The sequence below is a fragment of the Acinonyx jubatus genome, chromosome D1 (assembly GCF_027475565.1).
Source record: "Acinonyx jubatus isolate Ajub_Pintada_27869175 chromosome D1, VMU_Ajub_asm_v1.0, whole genome shotgun sequence".
NCBI classification, from domain to species: domain Eukaryota; kingdom Metazoa; phylum Chordata; class Mammalia; order Carnivora; family Felidae; genus Acinonyx; species Acinonyx jubatus.
Genome location: NC_069390.1, coordinates 104,938,491 through 104,962,203, shown reverse-complemented (window position 1 = coordinate 104,962,203; position 23,713 = coordinate 104,938,491). Strand labels below are relative to the sequence as shown.

The window sequence follows — 23,713 nt, the reverse complement described above, 5'->3', positions numbered from 1 at the left end:
TGCATTCTGTCTGTCTGTCTGTCTCTCTCTCAAAAATAAATAAATGCACAAAAACAAATTTTTTTAATCATTAGTGAAACTAAATATTGGCTTTAATCCATAAAACTACGAAAGAAAATTAAAGAAGTTCCACAAACACTATGTCAAGATACAGAATAAATGAAGCAGAGAGAAGAAAGAAACATGAAATAAGAGAATAAACATATGTAATAAAAAGAAATTTAAAGGAAATAATCTCACCATTAAAATAAACAACTTTTAAGTGGGTCAGATAAACAAAATCCACCTCTACATTCTTGGTAAGATATATACCCAAAAGTACTCAGAAAAATTAAGATATATTATGTAATAAAGATACATTATGCCAATATTCACTGCAAAAACAAAAACAAAAAGAAAACATCAGTTATAATACAAACATCAAAGTAGAAATTAAGGGAAAAAGGGTCAAATATTATAGTTACTTTTGTTAAAGAGTGAAAATTCACAATGAGGGGCACCTGGGTGGCTCATTTGGTTAAGCGTCCAACTCTTGATTTTGGCTCAGGTCATGAACTCGTGGTTTGTGAGTTCAAGCCCCTTGTCAAGCTCTGTGTTGACAACACAGAGCCTGCTTAGGATCTTCTCTCCCTCTCTCTCTACTCCTCCCCCTCGCCGACCACGTGCTTGCTCTCTCTCTGTCTCTCAGAATAAATAAATAAAACTTTTTAAAAACAGAACATTCACAATGAATGTTTTCTATCATAAATTGATGTGCCCAGTAACATGCCATAATATTATCATTTTAAAGTTTAAAAATAGATTACTGTAGACCTGAGGAAGTTAATATAAGTAGTGCATTCCTAAAGGATTAGGTAGATGAAAATAATCAATGAGCAATAAAATGGCTCAAACGTCTTTATAAATGCCACATTCAGAGAGGACACCGGTACACCTCCTTCCAAGCTGCCGCAGAACATATGCAAAATCTTACCAGATGTTAGCCAGCAACGTAAGTTTTGACAATTTCAAATTGTCACAATGGTATCATCCCTGTCCGACCATAATACAAAAATAACGTAGAAAAAAGTTATTAAAAAGAAAAAAGGATCTCCAGTTAGTTGGAAATTTTAACAAGAAAAAAAATGAAAAGAATGACAGGAGAGGGAGGAAAGAAGGGAGGGAGGGAGGGAGGGCCAGCCTGCCGTGTGGGGGGAAAGAACCTGTCAACTACTTGGATGTTAATTGTAATAGAACCTTATGTATGAAAACTTATGAGATCTAATTCTAGGTCTGTTCTTAGAGAAAAATGCATAACTTTGCTTGCTTTCTTTAATTACCAGATCACTGCCCTTCTGGTCATCTTTTTTTTTTTTCTTACCTTCTTTTTTTTAATTTTTTTTATTTTTGAGAGAGAGAGAGAGACAGAGCAGGCACACATGTGGTGGGGAGGGGCAGAGAGAGAGTAGGGGAACAGAGGATCCAAAGTAGGCTATGCCCTGACAGCAGAGAGCCAGATGGGGGGCTTAGACTCACCAACTGGGAGATCATGACCTGAGCCAAAGTCGGACGCTCAACCGAGTTACCCAGGTGCCCTCATCATCTTTTTTTTTTAATTCATCTTGAATGGCCATTTGAAGGACTATGACAACACAAGAAAAAGACAGAAAAAAAAAAGGCAGCCAAAGTGACATACAGATAAATCACAGAAAATTTTTTTAGCATGGCAAGACTTGATCACATCAATCATTGCAGCTTCCTTATGGGTTTCCAGGTTAGTGATCAAATGGCATGAAGTTTTATGATCCAAATGGTCACAGCTCTGAAAACAGACTTCCCTACTTCCAATGCATGACTGACCTTGGAAGCAGACAGCCGTTGTGTCAACCAATGTAATCACATGGAACGACCCTTAGAGAACTTTCCCTACCTACCAGCCATTGTGTGAAGCATTTTCATGTAGTAATTCATTCAATCCTCACAAGAAACGGATGATGCAAGGCACTGCCCCAATGTGAGCTTCTTTCCAAGCACTACATTAATGTGTTACTTAGAGATTTTCTTCTCTGCCCTCTCCATTTCCAGTTTATAAAAATGAGTGCCGCTTTCCTAATCTTATACCTAAATAACCACCTAGACAAGCATGTCAGGCTGGCCTCTTATTTTTCCAGAAGTCACATGCCCTCGATTTCCCAGATCTGTTCCCGTTGTCTTAAAATTGTTAGAAAGAACCAAGCTTATTAAAATTGTCTTCTCTGGATTTAAAGAATGCAGTTGTCTCCCTTCTAGGGAATGTTCAATATTTTTCTCATTTGTGATGACAGAGATGAACCAGGGTCTTGACATATATGCAAATAATAGAACTTTTCCTTTTTAACTATATACTTAATGGAGAGCAGAACCAAATTAATAGAGCCAACAGACCTTCAAAGTAGCATTCAGTTCAGATACACAATTGCGGCCAACCAAAGAGCAGCTGCCGTGATATTTTGCAGCGAATCTGGTTTTAATATTTTACAGAAGATTATTAAAATTAAAAATGCTATGAGTATAGCTTAGCAATCAAAAATCATCCTATGAAGCCTCTACAAATGCAGCCTGAGAGGTCACTGCAAACTCTCCTAGCTCTCTAAAGATAATTAGTTTCTTTTGAATAATGCTTAAAGGAAAATAGTCTTTTAACTCTCTGAGTGAGTTAATCTTCTGGGATTTTCCCTCCTAAACAGGAGATTTCTCTGAAACTATAAAGAGTGAGGCTCCAAAAAAAAAGGGCGGGGGGAGGAAATCCTTGGCTGATGAACAAATAAGAAATCAAAATTGCTTGGTTCATTCAGCTGCATGATGCCCCTTGTTATGTCTGAGACCTACCATGCTTTAATTTTTGCCAGCTAGAAATGAGAGGAGAATGCTTTGAAAAGAAGTTGGAAATGCACGTATTTGGCTGCTCAAGAAAGCCCAGCAGTAGCATGTTTTGTCAGACGGTGGAGTGGATTCAATAAAAAGGACCCTCCTAGGCTAGTGAAGAGACTTTTTGGGCAGAAGAGGGGCATATCTTGTGCCAGCATTTTATCATCCTTTACGATCCAGCATCCATTGACTATCAGTAATAACATTTGTTGGTTTGTGCATTCATTCAACATACATCCTTCATAATGATTTCTATCTATCATTCCTACTACTAGGGAATTATTTGTTAGGGTAATGGTAGAAGTGGTTATTATTTTATTATTATTGCTAATGATCAGGAAAAGAGTCATTTTCCCTCTCAGAACAACTGTGTCCAAACTAGAAGCTCTTCCCTGGCTCTAGCCAGGGCTCTTTTTGCCTAGAGTAAGAACAGTGAGGACGATGCAGCATTGTCACGGTGCTGGGGCAAAGTCAGACTGTAACAGCATCTAAGTCCAGTAAAACATAAAGGCACAGTATCTTTTTTTGTTGTTGTTTTCTAAGATTTTATTTTTAAATAGTCTCTACACCCACCATGGGGCTTGAACTCACAACCCCAATGTCAAGAGGCACACGTTCCACCAGCGGAGCCAGCCAGGTGCCCCAAAAGGCACAATATCTTAAGAAGACATATCGTAACCCTGAATTCAATATAGCACATGGAACCATACCCCTAGAATCTAAAAATCTGTCGTCACAAACAGAGCATCTGGCCTCCCTGCCCTCTGAGGAAGACTCTGGAAATAAGACTCAGAGCCCATGAGTATGGTAAGAGGACTGACCAGAAGACAGAGAGAGCTCGCCAATTTGGGTTGCATCAGATTGGTCTCATTCTACACCACAAAGGTTGTGTCTTTGTGGGGGCCTGCGATAAATAGACTTTTCCAGAACATGTCACAAATGCAGTCATTGAAATGATTACCTTTGTGTGCCGGCACACGGGGATACAAATACTGTGAAAGACATGATGATTTTTCATGTCTTAGGGTCTTCTTAACAAGAACATTTGGTTAGAACTTCCACTTCTGGTTGTGAACGGGCTCTGGAATTACCCTCCCACCATAAACAACTAGAAAAATGGACCAAAAAATAACAACAGAGGCGGTTTCAATACTGAACAACAGGTAGCACAGCCCTGTGGTCTCTTCGAGAAGGGAAACCCATGAGGTGAGCCCTACAGTTACCCCCGCTTTTAGCCTTGGAGACAATTTCTGGAGGGCAGTGCAGCAAGGGGGAACCCAAGCAGGGCCTAGAAGTGTCATTGAGTTGAGGAGACAGACTGGGTTTGGGGAGACTGAAATGGCCAGAATTCACAGGGCAGAACACTAGATAAGAGGGAGATACCTAGAGAAAGAGTACCAGAAATCTGTCTGGGAGTCTGCTTGAAGTGTGAACTGAATATCAATCTTAACAGGCATAGGATGAGACTCCACAAGACCAGGAAAAATTAACTTCTTGGGGAATAAGTAATTACTAGGCAACTTAAATCAGGAGGAGTCCCAGAGCTCACACAGGACTGGGAATCTTTCAAATTGCCAAAAGCCAGAGTAAAGAGATGTTGATGAATGCATAGGGCACTTAGCCAAGATCCTGGAGAGCTCACATCTTGTAGTAGGACAGAGAAAAACTACTCTAGATATTTACCATTGAGGATTTTTAAGAAGAGCCTTGAGCTAGGGGCGCCTGGGTGGCTAAGTCAGTTAAGGATCTAACCTCGGCTCAGGTCATGATCTCGCAGTTTGTGAGTTTGAGCCCCACGTCGGGCTCTCTGCTGACAGCTCAGAGCCTGGAGCCTGCTTCGGATTCTGTGTCTCCCCCTCTCCCTGCCCCCCTCCCCCATGCTCATGCTCTGTCTCTCAACAATAAACGTTAAAAAAATTTTAAGAAGAGCTTCGAGCTAACCTGCATGTAACTTAATTGCATGCTAAAATGAAGTCCAACACTCTTTAAAGAAATACAATAAAATCCAGCACTCAACAATGTGAAACTCACCATTTCATCATCCAAAAAAATTACTAGAATAAACATAAGAAGAAGAAAACTGTGATTCACAATGAGGAAAAAATAAATTAATGGAAATATATTCAGAAATAACAGAGATGATGGAATTAATGAGCAAGAATACTAAAACAGGTATTATAAATATTTTCAATATGCTTAATGGCTTATAGGAAAAGATTAACACGTAAGAACTTCCAGATGGAACTTCTACAGATGAAAAATAAAATATCCATTGGATAGTGTTAATCTCAAATTAGACCTCGCAGAAGGAAAGATTGGTGACCTTGATGATGCAGCAAAACTTTGTCCAAAATGAAACAAAGAAAAACTAATGAGGAAAAAATTTGGACACCGGGTGACACATGGGAAAATATCAAACAGTCTAACATACATGTGTGTGAAGAAGTAATGGCCACAAATGTTCCAAATTTGTTCAAAACTATGAACCCAAGAATGTCAACAAATAGCAAGATTCATACACACACACACACACACACACACACACACACACACAAAACACCAAGGCACAACATAATCAAATTACTGAAAACCAGCAACAAAGAGAAAATCCTAAAGCCACCTAAAGAAAAAAAGGCACACTGTATAGAATGGAACAAAATTAAGAATGACCATACACTGATCATCAAAAACTACACAAGTCAGGGGCGCCTGGGTAGCTTAGTCGGTTAAGCACCGACTTCAGCTCAGGTCATGATCTCACGGTTCATGGCTTCCAGCCCCACATCAGGCTGTGTGCTGACAGCTCAGAACCTGGAGCCTGCTTTGGATTCTGTGTCTCCCTCTCTCTGCCCCTCCCCTGCTCATGCTCTTTCTGTCTCTCTCTCTCTCAAAAATAAAACAAAAACATTTTTAAATTTTTTTAAAAAAACCATGCAAGCCAAAAGAAAATTGTGTTATGCAGCTTAACAAATCACCCCAAATCTAGTGGCTTTAAACCACAATAATAACATTATTGCTCACAATTTCTGTGTGTCAGGAATTTGGGACTAGCTCGTTTAGGCAGCTCTGATTGGGTGTTTTCATGAGATTGCCACTTCCCAAGTGTATCACTCTGACAAGCCGATACTGACCAGTTTAGTTTGTTTCTCTCCACGTGGTCCACTTCGTGAGACTGCTTGAGATCCGTCTGTTATGGTGAGTGCCTGCATCCAGAATGAGTGCTCCAAGGAACCAAGGGCAAGATGCAGTGACTACCTAAACAGTCTGAGAAGTGACATATTGCAGTTTCAGTCATAGTCTCTTGATCACATGGGGCACAGCCCTGGTTCAGTGTGGGACAGGACTGTACAGACATATGAGCCCCAGGAGGTAGGGACCATGGATGGCCACGTTGGAGGCTGGCTGCCTTAACAGTAGAACAACATTTTTTGAGTGCTTGAGAGAAAAAAAAAAAAAAAAGAAAAACCCCAGTACTTTATACGTGACAAAAATCTTTCAAAGATGAAGGCAAAATAAAGAATTCATCTAATAAAAACTGTGAGAAGTGCCACCAGGGGGCCTGCACTGCAAGAAATATTAAAGTAAGTGCTTTTGACAAAAGGAAAATTATACCGGATGAAAACTTGATTCTCCCCAAAGGAATAAAGAGTGCTGGAAATGATAACTATATAGGTACGTGTAGAAAACGTCTTTTTCTCAATTGTAAATTTACAGAAAAGGTAACTGACCACTTAAGACAAAATAATAATAATAATAATAATAATGCATTGGAGTTTATAGTATATTTAGATATAAAATGCAGAACAACAATAGCACAAAGAATAGGAGGAGAAAATGAAAACACGCTCTTGTCCAATCCTTGTATTATATGTGATGTGGCATAATATTACGTGCATTTGCGTATCACACACATTAGAGCAACCACTAGAAAACACGTATCAGTAAATTTCAGGAGAATTTTACTTGAGATAAAAAGTGATATTTCAGCACAAAAAAGAAGTCATTTCATCAGGAAGACACAAACCCGGGTATATTTGATTTAAAAAAAACTTGAAAACAGAGAAAGTGAAAATCTACACAATGTAAAGGAGAAATAGACAAATCACATCTAAAGTTAAGAAGATGATCTAGACACAGCGTTGGTGAGGATGTGAAGCCACTGGAACCGTCACTCACTGCCAGGGAGAAGGTAACAAGGTACAACTCCTTTGGAAAACTGGAAGTTGTTTAAGAACTTCTTTGGGTTCATGTCACCTCACTGGCCAAGTGTGTGCAGAAGTAATCAGCCCGACTAACACCTGTTGCAGAGGCTGTTGCTGAGGACCTACTTGACCGCTGGATGCAGAAAACTCTAGAGAAGACAGATCTAATCCATAGTGATCCAAAAAGAGATCAATGGTTGTTTGGGATGGAGGTGGGGAGGATTGACCGGGAGGAAGCATGAGGGTACCTTTTGAGATGGTGACCACATTTATCAAAGTTCATCCTGTGAACTTAGAGTGTATGGCTCATGTTGTCACCTTAAATAGGTCAAATAACTTCTCTATGTCACAATTGTTTCAAAAGGTGAAGTAAAAGCCATATACTTAAGATACACACACACAAAAAGCTGAGATGTAGCATGCCTACGGTGAGCTGTTTGAAAAAGGGTTTTATTTACAAATGAATAGTTGTTGCATATAATTTTCAATTGTGAGTTTGCTTTCAAATAAAGGTGTTTCTGCTGTGAGGTACTTGAAAGCACTCCCTTGCAGAATCTTAAAGGAAAATGAAACTGGGACCCACAACTCAAAATCTATGCAATGTTCTCATCTGAGCAACAACACCAAAAAACAGTAATCATCCTCGTAGAAAATACCAATCCCACTAAAATGACATTTTATTCCTACTAAATAAAGCAATGCTATTATAAATATGGGAATCTCCCCCAAAAGCTCAAGTTTGTATGATGAAGGAGGGTGAAGAAGGACTGAGTTTCCCCATTTACAGAGAGAAAGGGCAAATGCTCAAAGATCAAAGGACCCACAGTTAAATACTTCTAAAGTAGAGCTTGTGTCCAGGCTGGGGGAGGAGTAACAGGACAGACGGGCAACACACGCACCGCCATATTCTCTCACACTGGCTCTGTGCAGCTCTGTGAGTGGATTTTGCCTTGAGCTGCATTTCTTGGTTGCAGTTGCTGGAGAAAATCCACATCGTCAAAGAGTGTGACTTTCACTTTATACAGGCACCGTTCTCCAACTTACCAATCATGCATGAGCCGATCGGACTTACAGAAACACGTGTCAGAGGAGCAGAATAGACTGTGCTTTTTGTTTCATCTTTGAGCTCAAAAGTCAATTCCTCAGGAGGACTTTTCCTGGCCTCTTGCCCCAGCCCAGACCAGGGCTGGCCGGGCTCACATTCTCAGAGCTGTCTGTACATTTCCCTTACGTTTACGTCTTTGTGAATTACCTTCCCTTGTCTGACTCTGCCATGGGTTGTCAAGGTGGATTTTTACTCACTACTATAGCCTTAGCACCTACCATAGCGCTTAGGCTCAAGAGCTAACCCGATGTTGGGTGACAGAAAAGACTTATTTAATTAATGAAATGTTATGGTACCATTAAAGAAACACTTACTTGCCCTCAGCTAGGGTCTTTATAAAATTAAACTTTATAATACTGTTCTTTTTCCTTGTGCCCTTGTTTTCTTTGTGTTTAAAATAAGAGAGAGAAAGCCCAGATTATGGATGGATCCACCCTGTTGGTGGCAGTGACAAAAAACAGTGGGCAGATAATGAGCTTGAAAGATGAACAAAATAATAATTGTCACTGTGGTTACCAGTTCCCTGTTGTAAAAGGTTATCAAGTGAGCCTGGTTAAATCAATGTGAGCCCCACCTGGCTTCACCTGTCAAACTAAGGCTGCATTAAGAAAGCCATTGAAAATAGTATTATTACAACAATTTGTTTCCATAAAATTAGTTCGGTGATTTACCACGTACCTTACTTCTCATCGTAAATGGTACTACAGGGGAATGTGTCTCACACAGATTAGACCACAGCACCTACACAACTTTGTAACGAGTAGACAAAGAAAAGGAATCAATACAACAAATACTGCTTTATTTTTTTCCCTTCCAAAGTGCTACGCCCTTGTCCTTTCTTCCAGATTCTACAGAGTACTGGGGTGTCTCACTGGCTCACTCGGAAAAGCATGACACTCTTGATCTCAGGGTTGTGAGTTCAAGCCTCACATTGAGTGGCGAGCCTACTTAAAAAAAAAAAAGATTGTTCCAAAATTCTACAAATTATTGAGGTTGAAATTATGATAGAAGTCACTGATGAATAAGCTAAGGCCCAGAGAAACAACATATGATTCTTCCCAGGATCATCCAAAGACTTTATGGAGAGCTGGGGTTAGAATTCAGATGGTCTAACTCCCTATTCAGTAGAACTGAGTGAGTTTTAGTTGATCCTGAGTCTTCAGAGTAGAGATTTCTGCACATCTTCCTTCTTTCTCCTCTTTTTAGAATAGGGTTTTGATTTCTGAAAATGTGCCATAAATCATGACAGTCTGATATGAAAATCTAATGCTGTTCTTCTGCTGTATTGCAATTTGCCAGATTATTTCTTCTGTGTATAGTGGGGGGAATGGGAAATTGATTTTCAATGGGTGTAAAATTTGTGTTATATAAGATGAGAAAGTTCTGGAGACCCACTGTAAAACCTAGTACTTACAGTTAACAATACGTTGTTGTGCAGTTCCAGATGTGTTAAAAGAATAGAGCTCACGTTACGTGTTCTTACCACACACACACACACACACACACACAGAGGGAAATTTTTGGAGGTGATGGATATGTTTGTTACCTTCGTTGTGGTGACGGTATTATGGGTGTAAGTTGTATGCATATGTGTAAACTCATCAAGATGTATACATTAAATGTGTGTAATTTTTTGTATAGCAGTTATATCTCAATAGAGCTAAAATTAAAAAAAAAATCTTTCAAAACAAAAACCAGAAACAATGAAGTCTGCACATGATGCATGGCTAAGGCATTACTAATCAGTGATTAGTAATTGGGGCATTAGTTAGTGTCCCCCAAGTCTCTCAGATGTACTTTCAATGAAAGGTAAATTGTAATCATAGTTTCACAAACAACTAAGCTAGTTCAAAGAGGGTCTTTTGAACACTACCGATCAATGGGATTGGCTTGGAGTTGACATTCAAACACATAATAGCAAATATATACTTTGCAAGCATTTTACATGTATGTCTAATTTACATACAATATATACCATGTCAAGCATTTTTCTAAGTGCTTTACAATAATCCTATAAGAGTATTGCTGATTTTATCTCCACTTTAAAGATAAGGAGTATGAGGCACAGAGGAGTTTTAACATTCTTTTCTAAGGTCACACATGAGCAAGGATTGTTGGAACTTGGGATTCAAACCTGCACTGGCCCCAGAGTGCATGCATTGAGGAATTCTGCATGAATGGATCAGGACACAATTCAGAGGGGCAGTGTGACAGCCGTGGAAGTCCGTTGCTCACATCTCCATTCATTTGCAGGAAGTTCAATACCTGTAGGCCTTAGCTATTGCAGGGTCCACAGACTGTGAATGGATGCCGCTCTCTTTCGGGGCAGTCCCCTGTCTCATCCATGAGATGAGCATATAGGACCCAAAGCGGGACTGCTGAAATCAGCAAGCTTTCTGGATGTAATGGGAGCTCCTTACTGGGTTAACAGAGCCTCTCAGATCTGCACGGTGGCCTGGGGCTGTCCCTGCTCAATCGTGCTTCCTTTCCATTCCTGCTTTCGCAGATGGTACCCCCAAGAAGCTCCTCGCACCAACTCTGTCTCGGCATGCACTTCCCAGAGGAAGGAGCCGGCAATCCCGAGCAAGTATCCAACTAAGATCTCATCCGCAAGGAAAGAGTTCGACACCATAGTAACAAAAATCTGAACCTGAAGGAGATGAGTGCAGACCCCAGCGCGTCCAAGTTGTCTGACCAGATGGGGGTCAAGTACAAGCTGGAAGCTGGATGGCATCACTGTGTCACTTTAACACTACACCACCAGCCTCAGGGTGCTTGGCCACTTCAGTGACAACGCCTTCACCCTCCCTGAAGAACTGATTTCAGCCTTATGCTCGGATACCTGCTTTCCTTTTGTCATTTCAACAGCAGCAAAGGAATGAGCTCTGACTTAACCGCGGAACACTGACATTTGGGCAGTGGCATGTGCTCCTTACTCCCCCAGCCTTGCTTAGAAGAGAACACGACGCCCTGCGCCCCACGCGACTCCACAACTGAGCGGACACGTTCCCATTTAAGAGGCAGACATTTTGCCTTTTCAAAAGGCCACTAACCTTTTATGTTCCATCAAAAAAAAAAAATAGAGGCTTTGTTTAATGGACTCCCTGGTAAAAATTAGAGAGTCATCTCGTTGGAAAGACAGGAAGATGGCAACGCATTCGGACTTCTCTACCCTGGGTTCAGCCTCCTGGAAATCGAGGTAGATTGCAAATTATGGTTAAAAGATAAAGGCAGGAGATGATCTGCAATGTTTTAAGTTGTGTGAACAAGTATGAAAGACACCTTTAGGGAGAGACGTTGCACAGTCTTCACAGAGTAGACAGGCACACCGCCACGACAATGGCAGTGGTAGTTAAGCTCCTCTGATGGCAAGCGATAGATGGCAAGTCCAGCCTAGGGAAGCCAAAGGGAAGTACTGGAAGAACGTGGGGCTCAGAGAAAGCACGGAAGGCTGGCAAGCGGGAGCCAGAGCGGTGATCATACAAGAACCGTATGACCAAGGAGCCTTGTTAGGGCGGGAAGAAAGTCCAACTACTTCCAGCGTTATTGTCCTTCTGTTCAAGATTCAAGTTCCAGGCAGAGAATAGCAGATTGGCCTAATTCGCGTCATTACCCAGTTCTTGGGGAGGAGTAGACAGGACTCCTGTTTATAATCCCAACAGACAGTAGCTGCTGGGGAAGAGATAATTCCTAAAAAGGAAATGAGGTTACTTTAAAAAAAAAAAAAAGGAAACAAAAGAAGGAAACGAGTGCTGAATAGTCATATACCTTTACTTTTTTGAATATAATTTATTGTCAAATTGGCTAACATACAGTGTATACAGTGTGCTCTTGGTTTTGGGGGTAGATTCCCGTGAGTCATCACTTACATACAGCACCCAGTGCTCATCCCAACAGGTGCCCTCCTCATTGCGTGTCACCCGTCTTCCCCTCTCCCCCATCAACCCTCAGTTTGTCCTCTGTATTTAATAGTCTCCTATGTTTTGCCTCCCTCCCTCTCTGTTTGTAACTGTTTTTTCATGGTCTTCTTTAAGTTTCTCAGGTTCCACATATGAATGAAAACATGTGATGTCTGTCTTTCTCTGACTGACTTATTTCACTGAGCATAGTACCCTCTAGTTCCATCCATGTTGCTGCAAATGGCAGGGTTTCATTCTTTCTCGTTGCCAAGGAGGATTCCATTGTACATATAAACCACTTCTTCTTTATACACTCATCAGTTGATGGATATTTGGGCTCTTTCCCTAATGTGGCTGTTGTTGAAAGTGCTGCTATAAACATTGGGGTGCACGGGCCCCTCTGAATCAGCACTCCTGTATCCTTTGGATAAATACCTAGTAGTGCTATTGCTGGGTTGTAGGGTAGTTCTATTTTTAATTTTTTGAGGAACCTCCACACTGTTTTCCAGAGCAGCTGCACCAGTTTGCATTCCCATCAACAGTGCAAGAGGGTTCCCGTTTCTCCACATCCTCTCCAGCATCTATAGTCTCCCGATTCGTTGATTTTAGCCACCCTGACTAGCGTGAGGTCGTATCTCGGTGTGGTTGAACCATCAAATAACTTGAACTATTTAATAGGTTATATCACTTTCCAGTTAGTACCAGTGAACAAATTCTTGAGGCCGATCAGCCTCCAGCTGAAGGCACAGAGTGCAAATAAGAGACACCTATTAGGACTATTGGATCAGTTCTTTGAGAAAGATATAAATAAAGTAGAGTATCTTTTGTGGGGGGTGGGGGGGTGGGGGGAGTACCAGGATGGTAAGACAACCATCCTGATAAAACCATAGGATAAAAATTATTATACAAAGAAGAGTTGAAGGAATAGGAATTTTTTGTCAGGAAGAAAAAGTCTCAGGAGAGAGAGCATAGCTGCCATCACATACTGGTCATGGTCATGTGTCATTGGCTTTCTCTGTCTTCCCAAGGAATAGATTTGAAACCAATGATGTTTGGAACCAAGGGGTAGATTTCAAGTAAATGAGATTGAGTTTCGGTCTGCCTTCCCTGGATGCCAAATGCTAAAAGAATTCCTATTGTGAAGAAACAAAACAATACCAAAAAGTTAGACAGAGCTGAGGTTGAGAAATTATACAAAAAGATAATTGAGCTTGATAGAACAATAGTAACGATAATGGCTATATCTTTAGCACATACTATATGCTGGGCACTATGCTCTATTCCTTAAATATCCCTGCCTCTCAAACGTTCACACCCCAGCATCCTTAATGACAGAAGAAAGAGATTGCTTTCCTCCTGATCCACCCCTCCCGGAGTTGGGGTGGGGGGGGGGGTGGGGAGGGCAATGCAAAAGAATCAGGGCAATGGTAAGATTGTCAGTAGTTCCCAGGTTCTACGTTAAAAATTTATGGGACTCTTTAGGCTGCTTCATAAGACATCAGTGTGTAAGTTTACAAAAAAAATACATTTTTTTTGTCACCAAAATTTAATTTGAAACAATGGGTGCTACCCTGTATTTACTGTACGGGCTTGTGTAGGGGCCTCCTGGAGCATTATTGCATCAGTCTATGGGTATGCGTACTCTAGTTTCTGAAGGGAAGTCAAATATTTAGGAGAGAATTTTTTTTTTTCATATTTAGAACTGTCTGAAGATGAATGGACCACCTAGGGCAACTTACACATGGACAAGATGACTTCCGGGCCACTAAGGGTGAGTTCAAAACCAAGCCTGTGAACAGGAATAGAGTCCTTCAATCACTCCTTTCATTTATCCATCAGAGGTTCTCTCAACCCCTGTCCTTCAGAATTGGACCGGAAGGTCCAAGCATAGTGGCCGTGGCCAGCAGAGGGGAAAATAGCAAAAGGTCAAGGACCCATAGGAGCTGCCAAAAGGCTACCAAGCAGACTTCCTGACAGATAGGAGGAAACCCCTACTTTGCTACCGAACTAAATATGCGCTAAGTCCCATTTCTCCCATTCTTACGGTACCCCTTAATATGTGTACCGTAAAACTTGTGTTAGTGAGCCAACAAAAATATTACATTTCCTAAATTATTCAAAGAGTTTGGAGCTGGAAGGAATCTTGAGATTAAGGTAGTCTAACTGTTGCGGGGTGAACTGGGGAGACCCGGGCCCTGGGGCCTCAACCCAGCCAGGCCCTGAGGAATCATGGAAGCTTCCTGATCTTGTCACCAGAAAGAATTCACAGCGGCACAGCGGATGAGTAATACACATGGGAAAGTTTATTAAAGCAAAAGGTACACTCTGGAGAGAGAGAGCTGGTGAGACCCAGAGAGAGAGAGAGAGAGAGAGAGAGAGAGAGCTGTGTCCTCAGGGTTTGGGTTTCTATCTTTTATCAGCAGTTGTTAACTAGGGGAGGAGTGTTCATCACTTAGGGCCAGGAAACAGGGTTTCAGCTTTTTCTTCCTGATTTGGTCAGGGGTTTCCTGTCATGGCACCACATCTTGGGCCTGTGTGGTTGGATGTGGCTTCTTGCAGAGAGCTGCCAGGACAGGTTCTGACTGTCCCAACAGCCAGCCATGACTTCATTGCTGACCTCCAGCTGTCCTATTGGAACCTAGCTAAATGCCTACTCTAACCTAGCCTCCCTCCTTTGACAGTCGAGAAAGCTGAATTCCTATCAAGTAAACTGGCTTCACTGACATCACACAGCTTTAGGGGCAGAGTTGGGCCATTTTATTTCCTAGTGGAGTACTGTTTTTGCAATGACAAGGTGGACAATAATGGAAGGAGGAGCTTTAAAATGGCACGCTCAAGGCACAGCCCACGTCCTGGCCCTGTGACCTTGAGCAAGTTGTTTATCCTTTCTGATCCTCAGTGTCTTGTCTGGAAGTGGGAATAATACCCACTTCAGCGGATTCCTCTAAGAATTTAAAAAGGGGATGTTTGCAAAGCAGTTAGCAGAGTGCCAGGCAAACAGAGGTTGCCTACAAAACTACTTTTGTTCTCCAATTTCCAGCCTTTCTTGCTTGGTTGTTTCCCAAGCCTTCCTGCTGATACGGCCCCCATGGTTTTAATCAGAAGCAGGGACTTCCCTCTCTTGTTTCCAAATCATACGATTGAGAGAGAGACACACACACACAGAGGGAGGGGGAGAAATGGAGCCAATGCAGTGAAATATTAACAGTTGGGGAAACTGGGTGAGGAGAATCTCGCATTTGTTTGTAGTTGACTTGCACGTGTTCTTTTTAAGTTGGAAATCTTTGCTGAATAGTTTTTAACAGAAAGATAAACGCCACACCTCTGCACGTTGTTCTTCTTCCATTCCAAAGCCCTATTGCATAGCAACTGGACTAAGGTTCTTAACCCCACATGCATCTGAAACTCCATATTGATAAGTGCGCCCTCCCAATGCCTTCTGTTCTAGAGGAAGTTAGGTTTGTGATTCCTCTTTCAGTTGTCAAACACATGAAACAAAGAGGAACCGTACCCAGGCCTCGGGCACAGGCTGGAGCTCAGAAGTGCCTCGGTTTGAATGCTAAATATATGGTTACCCTATGTCAACCACTGATGAAGACGAGGTCACGAGCTAAATTGGAAAAGTCCCGATGTTCGGGAAAGTAATCCAGACTCTCTGTTTCCAAAATAGCACAGAATCCAGCTGAGAAGAAACCCAAATCAGTTTCCCTTTCACAGCGATTTAATGCCGCAGTTGAAAAAAAAAATGATTTTGGAAGACATGTCCACCGGCAAATGAATCAGATACACGTTTTTCTTCATCTGATAAAGCCCCAAGATCCTGGTCAGCCGTCCATTTGGTAAGCAGAGATGGCTCCTAAGTGCATTATTTTTAAGTTTAGGAAGAGCCCTCTGTGTTTTGACATTTAAGTAATCTGTGGACCGTTTCTACAAGGGAAAAGGAGAACAATAGTGGTATCATCCTGATGAGCATTTTTTTCCTCTCAGCAACACGATCTTATGTGTTGTTCCTTGACGCGTAAAGTGGGAGTGCAAGGATAAATCCAAAGCAACTTCCCTGACCTCAGACCTCAGCCTATAAGTCATTCATTCACTTGCTTAGATAATAGGAACTTGCTGAGTTGCTCTTAACGCCCAATTTGCTGTGCTAGAAGTTGGCTTCCTGCTCTCAGTGGATTCACAGCCTAGTGGAGAAGACACACATGAGCAAGCGATTATAGGGAAGGTGGTAAGTTCTCTGTCCGGGTGCTGTGGGGAAACACACGAGAGGGGCTCCACCCAGCCTAGTGGGGGCTTCCCTGGGAAAGTTGCATCTAAGCCGAGACCGGAAAGCCAAGGAAGAGTAAAGCAGGCCAGTTGAGCAGAATGTTTTCCAGACAGAAGAGACACTGTGTCTAATTATCCGGAGGGTAGAAATTCCAAGGAAGGGTGGGATGAGGGGAATAATGAGACTAGGAGACAGACTGAAAACACCAGATGCCATGCAAACGCCCTTGCGTGGAGGACAGGACTCCTTTCAACATGGTCCACATGGCTGCTTTCCTTGGCTTTGCTCTGACACACAGCCTTTTCCCTGGTGATAAGACTGCCTGGATCAAGTTGACTTTGGGAAAACCTGTTTTGAGGGTACGACTCTTCTTTGGTGCCTTTTCCCTCCCCTGTTCAAGTCTGTTCCTCAATTTTGATATTATAGCAGAAGTAATTACCATTCATGGAATATTTCATACATGCCTGGCACTCTCTTAAGTGCCTGACAGGCATTATTAAACCAATTCTCAAAAATGACCCTAGGGGCACCTGGGTGGCTCAGTCAATTGAGCATCAGACTCTTGATTTCAGCTCAGGTCATGATCTCAGAGTTTCATGGGTTCAAGCCCCGTATCCAGCTCTGCACTGACAGCACAGAGCCTGCTTGGATTCTCTCCCTCCTGTCTCTCTCTCTCTCTCTCTCTCTCTCTCTCTCAGAATAAATAAATAAACTTAAAAAATGGTTAAAAAATAAACCCAAGGGGTGTTATTATTTCCCCTATTTTACAAATAAAGAAATTTGGGATTACATACGCCAGCTAGCTAACTTTCCTAAGGTCACAGTACTAATCAACAGCAGATAATAGATTCCATCTGAATCCAGAGCTCCCCTTCCTAATCATCCTGGTACCCGACCCCCAGTTTCCTAGTTTGTAGACCATTCCCAGCAGAGATTTCCTCTCAAGTATGTATCAACTAGCAAATTAAAAGAGGTAATTATGGGCCCAGTATCTAGGAGATATTCAAAGTGCTAATGGTTATCTTAACCATTAACTGATAGAATTAGATACATTAACTGTGATTTTTGGACAGAGAACTCTTAAGACTACAAATGCCTTCAAGGCCCAAAGCAATGAAACTATTCTTACAGAAAGGTGACTGGCACCGGTATAGGAAATGGTAGCCATGGTACCCCCTTAAATCACACCATGGAAACAACTCACTACCTTCCTGCCTGTTGCTACGCTATTTCCTCTTGGATGATGCTTCTGAGGTCTTAGCAGAAACCCACGCTGCCACCACCAGTTTCTTTCCATGTCTCATGAATCAGGGTGTTCTACACGGGGGGCAAAATTAGGCCTTTTCCCAAACCGTAATTGTAATAGCAGATGGAGAAGTAGGAATTTCCAGCCGCAGTCAGGAGGGAAATTGAGAACACCTTCATGCCATAAATGTTCTGAGTATTCTGTAACCCATAGAGCATGTCTGGTGTGTGTGTGTGTGTGTGTGTGTGTGTGTGTGTGTGTGTTTAATAAACAACAGAACTAGCTGTATTTAGAAAACAAAAATACTTCACCTTTTGGAACCTAATTTTCTTCTATTCGAAAAAAAAAAAAAGAAAGAAAAGCTGAGCAAAAATGATCCCTAAAGATCGCTCCAGGTCAAAACTCTTAAGAAACAAGCTTTTTTGTCTAAAACTTGTCTGGGTATATGCATGTAGATATAGAATAAGGTGGAAAGGAACCTGAGGGATCCTCCAGCCCTGTGAGACTGTCTCACTTCTGTTCTCTTTCCTTATCCCGAGCATAAAAAATATTCAGAGGTTTGCCACGCTTGACCCGCCCCAATCTGATTCTCTAATCCTTCCTAACGTTGTCTCTGACATGTGGTCAGTGATTGGTACACAAACCTCAGAGGCCAAGAAGATTCCCACTACTGGAAACAGCCCCCTTATTTTTCAGATGCCTCCAGTTGCTAATGGCTCATCTTACACTGAGCCAAAACCCACTCCCCGTAATTTTACTTCCCAGAGAAAAACACTTTAGGCCACATGAGAGGTGGGCAGGCAAAAGACAAGGCGACCCAGGATTTAACAAGCCACAGAGGGACAAGGGCCCTTATAGGTCTTCTTTGGGCATCCTTCTCATCAGATACGTAAAAAGTAATCTCTGTGAGGAGAGAAGACAAACATACTGACCTTGTGAACAAAAGGGTATGGGACGAAAGTGAGCCAGGCCTCCCTATGAACAGGGAGAGCGTTCATGCTTTTTTGTAAATAAAGGAAGAGAGGGGCCAAGGTCCAACCTATAAATGACCCAAGGGTCCATCTAGTAATGAAAGAGAGAATGTGAAAAACTCTAATGAATCACTGTTTTGATTCAGGCTACACGGCAGACAGGACAGTGAAAAATGTGTCCTAGGAGTAAAGGTCGTGCCTATTAAGACAAGTGTGGAGTTGTTTGGAACACAGTTTCCCTGTGCTCTGATGAAAAGCCTTGCTGGTCATTCTCTACAGGGAGTGTCCCTTTCACTACCTACTGTCCCGGGAGGAGGAGAGGAGGCTGCGTCTGAAAAGATAAGTTGTAAGTAAAGTGCAGCATAGAGTGGCCACCTGCCAAGGGTCAAGGCAGGGGTCGGGGGTTACGGGCATTATCTTATTGGTCCCTTTTTGTCCTTTGAAGGCATGGAGTATTTCTGGTTGTGCATAAGGAACGCCGTTCTTGGGACAGAAGGCTTCCGCTCTGACTGGCTGCAAACTTGAAACAATCTCCCACCCTCTCTGTGGCTTAGGTGCCTGCCCTGACCAGCAAGTGGAAGGTGCAACACAGGTCTTCTACCGGGGATGTGTATTTACTGTATTCTTATTACTTCCTCTATCATGGATGCTCTGCTCCCAAAATTCTGAGAAGGGACTGTGCAACCTTCCCTCCCCAAGTCGTTGCTGCCTAGCCAACAGCCATAGTGAGGACAACACTGGAGAGGGGTCCACATTTGCTGGAGTCCCCATCCAGGGTCTTTCGTTGTTCAGGGCACCAACCGGTCCCGAGCTACTGAGGGAGCAAGCTCATTCCAGAGATCATGCATCATTCACAAAACCTATTATCACCTCCCTCTCTTGGGATTTTCGGAGCTTCCTAAACAAGTTCAAAGCCATGGTCAGTTTTCTCCATATTTTAGGGTGACCTTACCCACAGTCTATACTGGACCTGATGTGACCACCTAAAAAAGAGTTCCCAAAGGCCTTGAAACCAGAGAATAGATTAGTGTACCAAGGAATCCAAAAGTGGCCACAGAAACAAGCCACTTAGCTCACTGGTGTCAGAAGACTGGCAGATATTTGTAGCTAACCGTACGAAATCTCAGATCTGATTTTTTTTTGGCACTCCTTAAATAAATGTTTCTTTATATCTAAAATATATTTGGACATCTTGAATTTTAAAAAAAGTAGCATCAATTTAAAAGCTTTTTTCTTACCTTTTTTGTTTTGTTCTTATTTGTTTGACTTTATTTGATTGTGGTAAGAACACTTCACATGACATCTACCTTCTTAACACATTTTTAAGTGTACATGTTGTGGGTCAGATCTCTAGGATGCATTCATCTCGCTTAACCGAAACTTTATGCCTGTTTCCCCCTCCCCTCAGCCCCTGCCAACCACCATTCCACAACTTGATTCTAATAATTTTCCTGTGTTGTAAGTACTTCATATAAGTGGAATAATGAAGTATTTGTTTTTCTGTGACTGGCTTATTTCACTTAGCGTGATGTTCTCGAGGTTTCTCCATTTTGCCATATGTTGCAGAATTTCCTTCTTTTTCAAGGCTGTATAGTATTCCCGTGTACCTATATACCACATTCTCTTCCAGTGGGTATTTAGGTTGTTTCCACATCTTGGAGATTGTAAATAGTGTTGCAGGGAACAAAGAAGTGCCAGTATCTCTTCCAGATCCTAATTTCAATTCTTTTGGATAAATATCCCAAAATGGGATTGCTGACTCATATGGTAGTTGTTTTGTTTTGGTTTTTTGAGAAATTTCCATACTATTTTCTATAGGGTCTGCTTTTTTGTATTCCTACCAGTAGTATGCAGGAATTCTGATTTCTCCACATCCTCACCGGCATTTGTTGTCTTTTGAGTTTTGTTTTATTTTTGATAATAGCCATCTGGACAGATGGGATGTGATATCTCATAGTGAATTTGATCGGCATCTTGCTGGTGATAAGTTACATTGAGTACTTTTTCATAAACCTATTGGCTGACTACCATACATCTTCGTTGGGAAAATGTCCGTTCAAGTCCTTAGCCCATTTTTCAATTGAATTATTTCAGACCTAATATTTTTTGAGATATCTTTCTTAATTTCACTTGTGCCAGCAAAAGCCAAAAGTAATACTGGAATGAAACAAAACTAATGGGTTTATGGTCAATGATCCTATCTTCTCCCCCACCCTCCTTCATGTGACTCGTCCAGAAAATGGACTATCCATTTCCAGCAGCCCCGATAGGCCATGAGTGGACCATGGGTAGATGGTCCATGGGACCCTGCTGCCTTCTGGATTGCTGACTGTACACAAAATAGATACATGGATATTCATCTGTCTCTAAAAGTTGACTGAGCTCTCAGGAATCGTAGTAAAGCGTTTTCGCTTTTATAATTCCATTTTGACCATGGCCAGATCTTCCCAATTATTTTAGGTTTTAGAATTTTGCATTCAGAGCCAAAGAACATGGAAATGCTGCAGTGCAGGAGGCCTCAAAAAGAAACCACTCCTTTCCTTCCCATTTTGTTGTTCATACTGGTTTCGGCACACCATAGAGTCCATAGTTCAGTCTCATTACTAACAGAAATATTGACAAAAACTCACTGATTGACCTAAGTACAGACACGTCAGTAAGTCTGTGTTAATTATAGTAACCAAAAACAATTCCTTCCTTGTGACTTTCATGAATCATACAAATTATATATTATTTAATTTCTCTACTTGTCCAAAGTAATTCAAGCACATGCTCTACCACTAAAGCTAATTAATAATGTATTCTGTCTAGCTCCATTAAAGTCATTTCTATTCATCACTCTTGGCCAAGTAACCCAAAGACCCTTAAGTATTTCAAAGTATATTCTAAAAAGAGTTATTGTTTTTCTCCATTTTAGCACCTCATTTCCCCACCGATCCACCCTTCACCTGTTCTTTCCATTTTCGCATTCACTGTCTTCTCGGATCCACGTCCCATGTTGTGGTTTTCTGTTCCTTTTTGACTTGTCTTATCTCTGTGGCTGATAGTTTCAACTCCTTCCCATTCACCATCCGTATCCTTCCCCCCTGACATCTGCTGCCACGGGCTGCCTTTTGGGTCCCCGGCTTGAGGGCACGGCTTCCCTTCCATTTTCCTTCCTCCCTCACTGCCCTCTGTTCTGCCAACCTCTTTGTCTTTTGTACTTCCGGCCAGACGCAGCTTGGGCTTTAAGAAGCCAGCATTCTGGCCGCAGCTAACGATCCAACAGCTCTTTAAGGCTGCAGGGGGCTTGTAACATTCAAGCAAGAAAGAGAAGTTCAGGGAGAACGCTGTGCCATAACCCTCACGGTAATGTCCGTGTCCTAGAAACGTAAGAGGGAGCAACGCTCTTTAGTGTTCAAACTGGCTTGCCTCCTTCAGCAAACAGATCGTGCGCTCAGGCCCCCCGAGGGGGAGCTGGGGGCCTTTCCCCTTCCAACGCAGTTCGGGTTTTGCTTGTGTTGTATCGCCTTGGGTCCGTTTGTTTACCAAGAAAGTGATTTCTCTTCCCTGTACTTTTCAGTTTGCCCACCTCCCTGGCTGGGAGATTATCTGGCACTTACTAAATCTCTGACACGGGAGGCAATGGTTTATTCCCACCCGGTGGCACCACCGTGGAGGGAATGTGCCGGGAGACGTGGGGTCGCCGGCACAGCAGGGCCAGCGTGAACTCACGAGGCGTTTCCCAAGCAGCCTCAGCCTGTCGAGCCACACGGACTTCTGAGCACTGAATAGTTCTCTGTCGGAGTTTGAAGATGATACAGGGACTTCTCAGACATAGTCCCTGCTTTCCAAGAGGCAGCAGTTTCGGTGGGGCAGCAAGACTAATGCAAACCGAAAAGCTAAAGGAAGCAGGTGAGGCCACGTGCAAGAAAGTGAAGAAGACGGTTTGTGAGATAAAGGCAGCTTCAGGGCCGACTGGGGAAAACAAGGAGAGCCTTTTGCTGTGAACCGGGCCAGGAAGTGGGGGGCTTTAGATAAGGGGCCCAGAGGGTCCGGAGGATGCTGGGCTGTGATGGTGACATTACTGGGCACACCACACGTTGGGGTGCCCTGGGTACGTGTCCTCGGACCTTTTGCCGTCTTCTGAGTTCTTCCCCGTGGCTTCAATACTATCTAATCTAGGGGTGCCTGTGTGGTTCAGTCAGTTGAGCCTCCGACTTTGGAGGTCTTGATCTAGCCGTTTGTGAGTTCGAGCTCCGCGTCGGGCTCTGTGCTGACAACTCAGAGCCTGGATCCTGCTTCAGATTCTGTGTCCCCCTCTCTCTCTCTGACCCCCTCCTGCTCGTGGTGTCTATCTATGTCTCTCAAAAACAGCGATTAAAAAAAATTTAAAGGACATTATCGATTTCATAGTCATGATTATATGAATGTATATTGTATCGCATCAAAAGGTGCCTGTCTGGTGACTCTAAGTGGTGCTAAATTTGGTCACTGAGTTGAGGTACTGACGGCCAGATCTTTCCGTTGTAAGGTACATTTCTCCTTGTATGATTAGAATGAGTGAGTGAATGAATGAATGAATGAATGAGTAAATAAATAAATACATAAATAAATAAAATCTGTGGCATGATATTTTGCCAGTGGTTTGTAAGTGGGCTGCTGATTAGAAATCACCTGGGAACTTCTAAATAGTTTGATGCCCAGAATCCATTCCAGACCAATTCTATCAGAATGTCTGGTGCTTGGACCTAGATGTCATAGTTTCCAAAGCTTCTCAAAGATTGCGGCAAGCGGTTGACTTTGAGAATCCCTGATCCGATGGTTTTAGCAACTACCGCTGATCTCTACCAGATCCTTAACTTAATTGTTTTCCTTAGGGATTGAAAAGTGGTGATTTCCTAATTCTATAATTCTTTCTCCCGATACATGTTTAAAAGTTTTTCCTAATCAATGGGTGATTTTCTATTCTGAAGTACAACTGTACTGAAAAGGCAGGATAAATGCTCTTACTTTGGGAAACCCACGTGGTGACATCACAAGGATGTCCAAGAGGATAATGGGGGATCTGTCAGGATCCTGTGGCTCTCAAACCCTCATTCCAAGAGTCATCTTCTTTGTAATCCTTGATATCCCTGTTGTGTGATGCTCGCTGCTG

General features: G+C 42.3%; 1 pseudogene; it reads left to right on the top strand.

Annotated features, from left to right (window-relative positions):
* LOC106984478 (elongation factor 1-alpha 1-like) overlaps window positions 1-22,506 on the top strand; it is a 49,095-nt pseudogene extending 26,589 nt beyond the window's left edge.
* The last annotated feature ends 1,207 nt before the right edge of the window (window positions 22,507-23,713 follow it).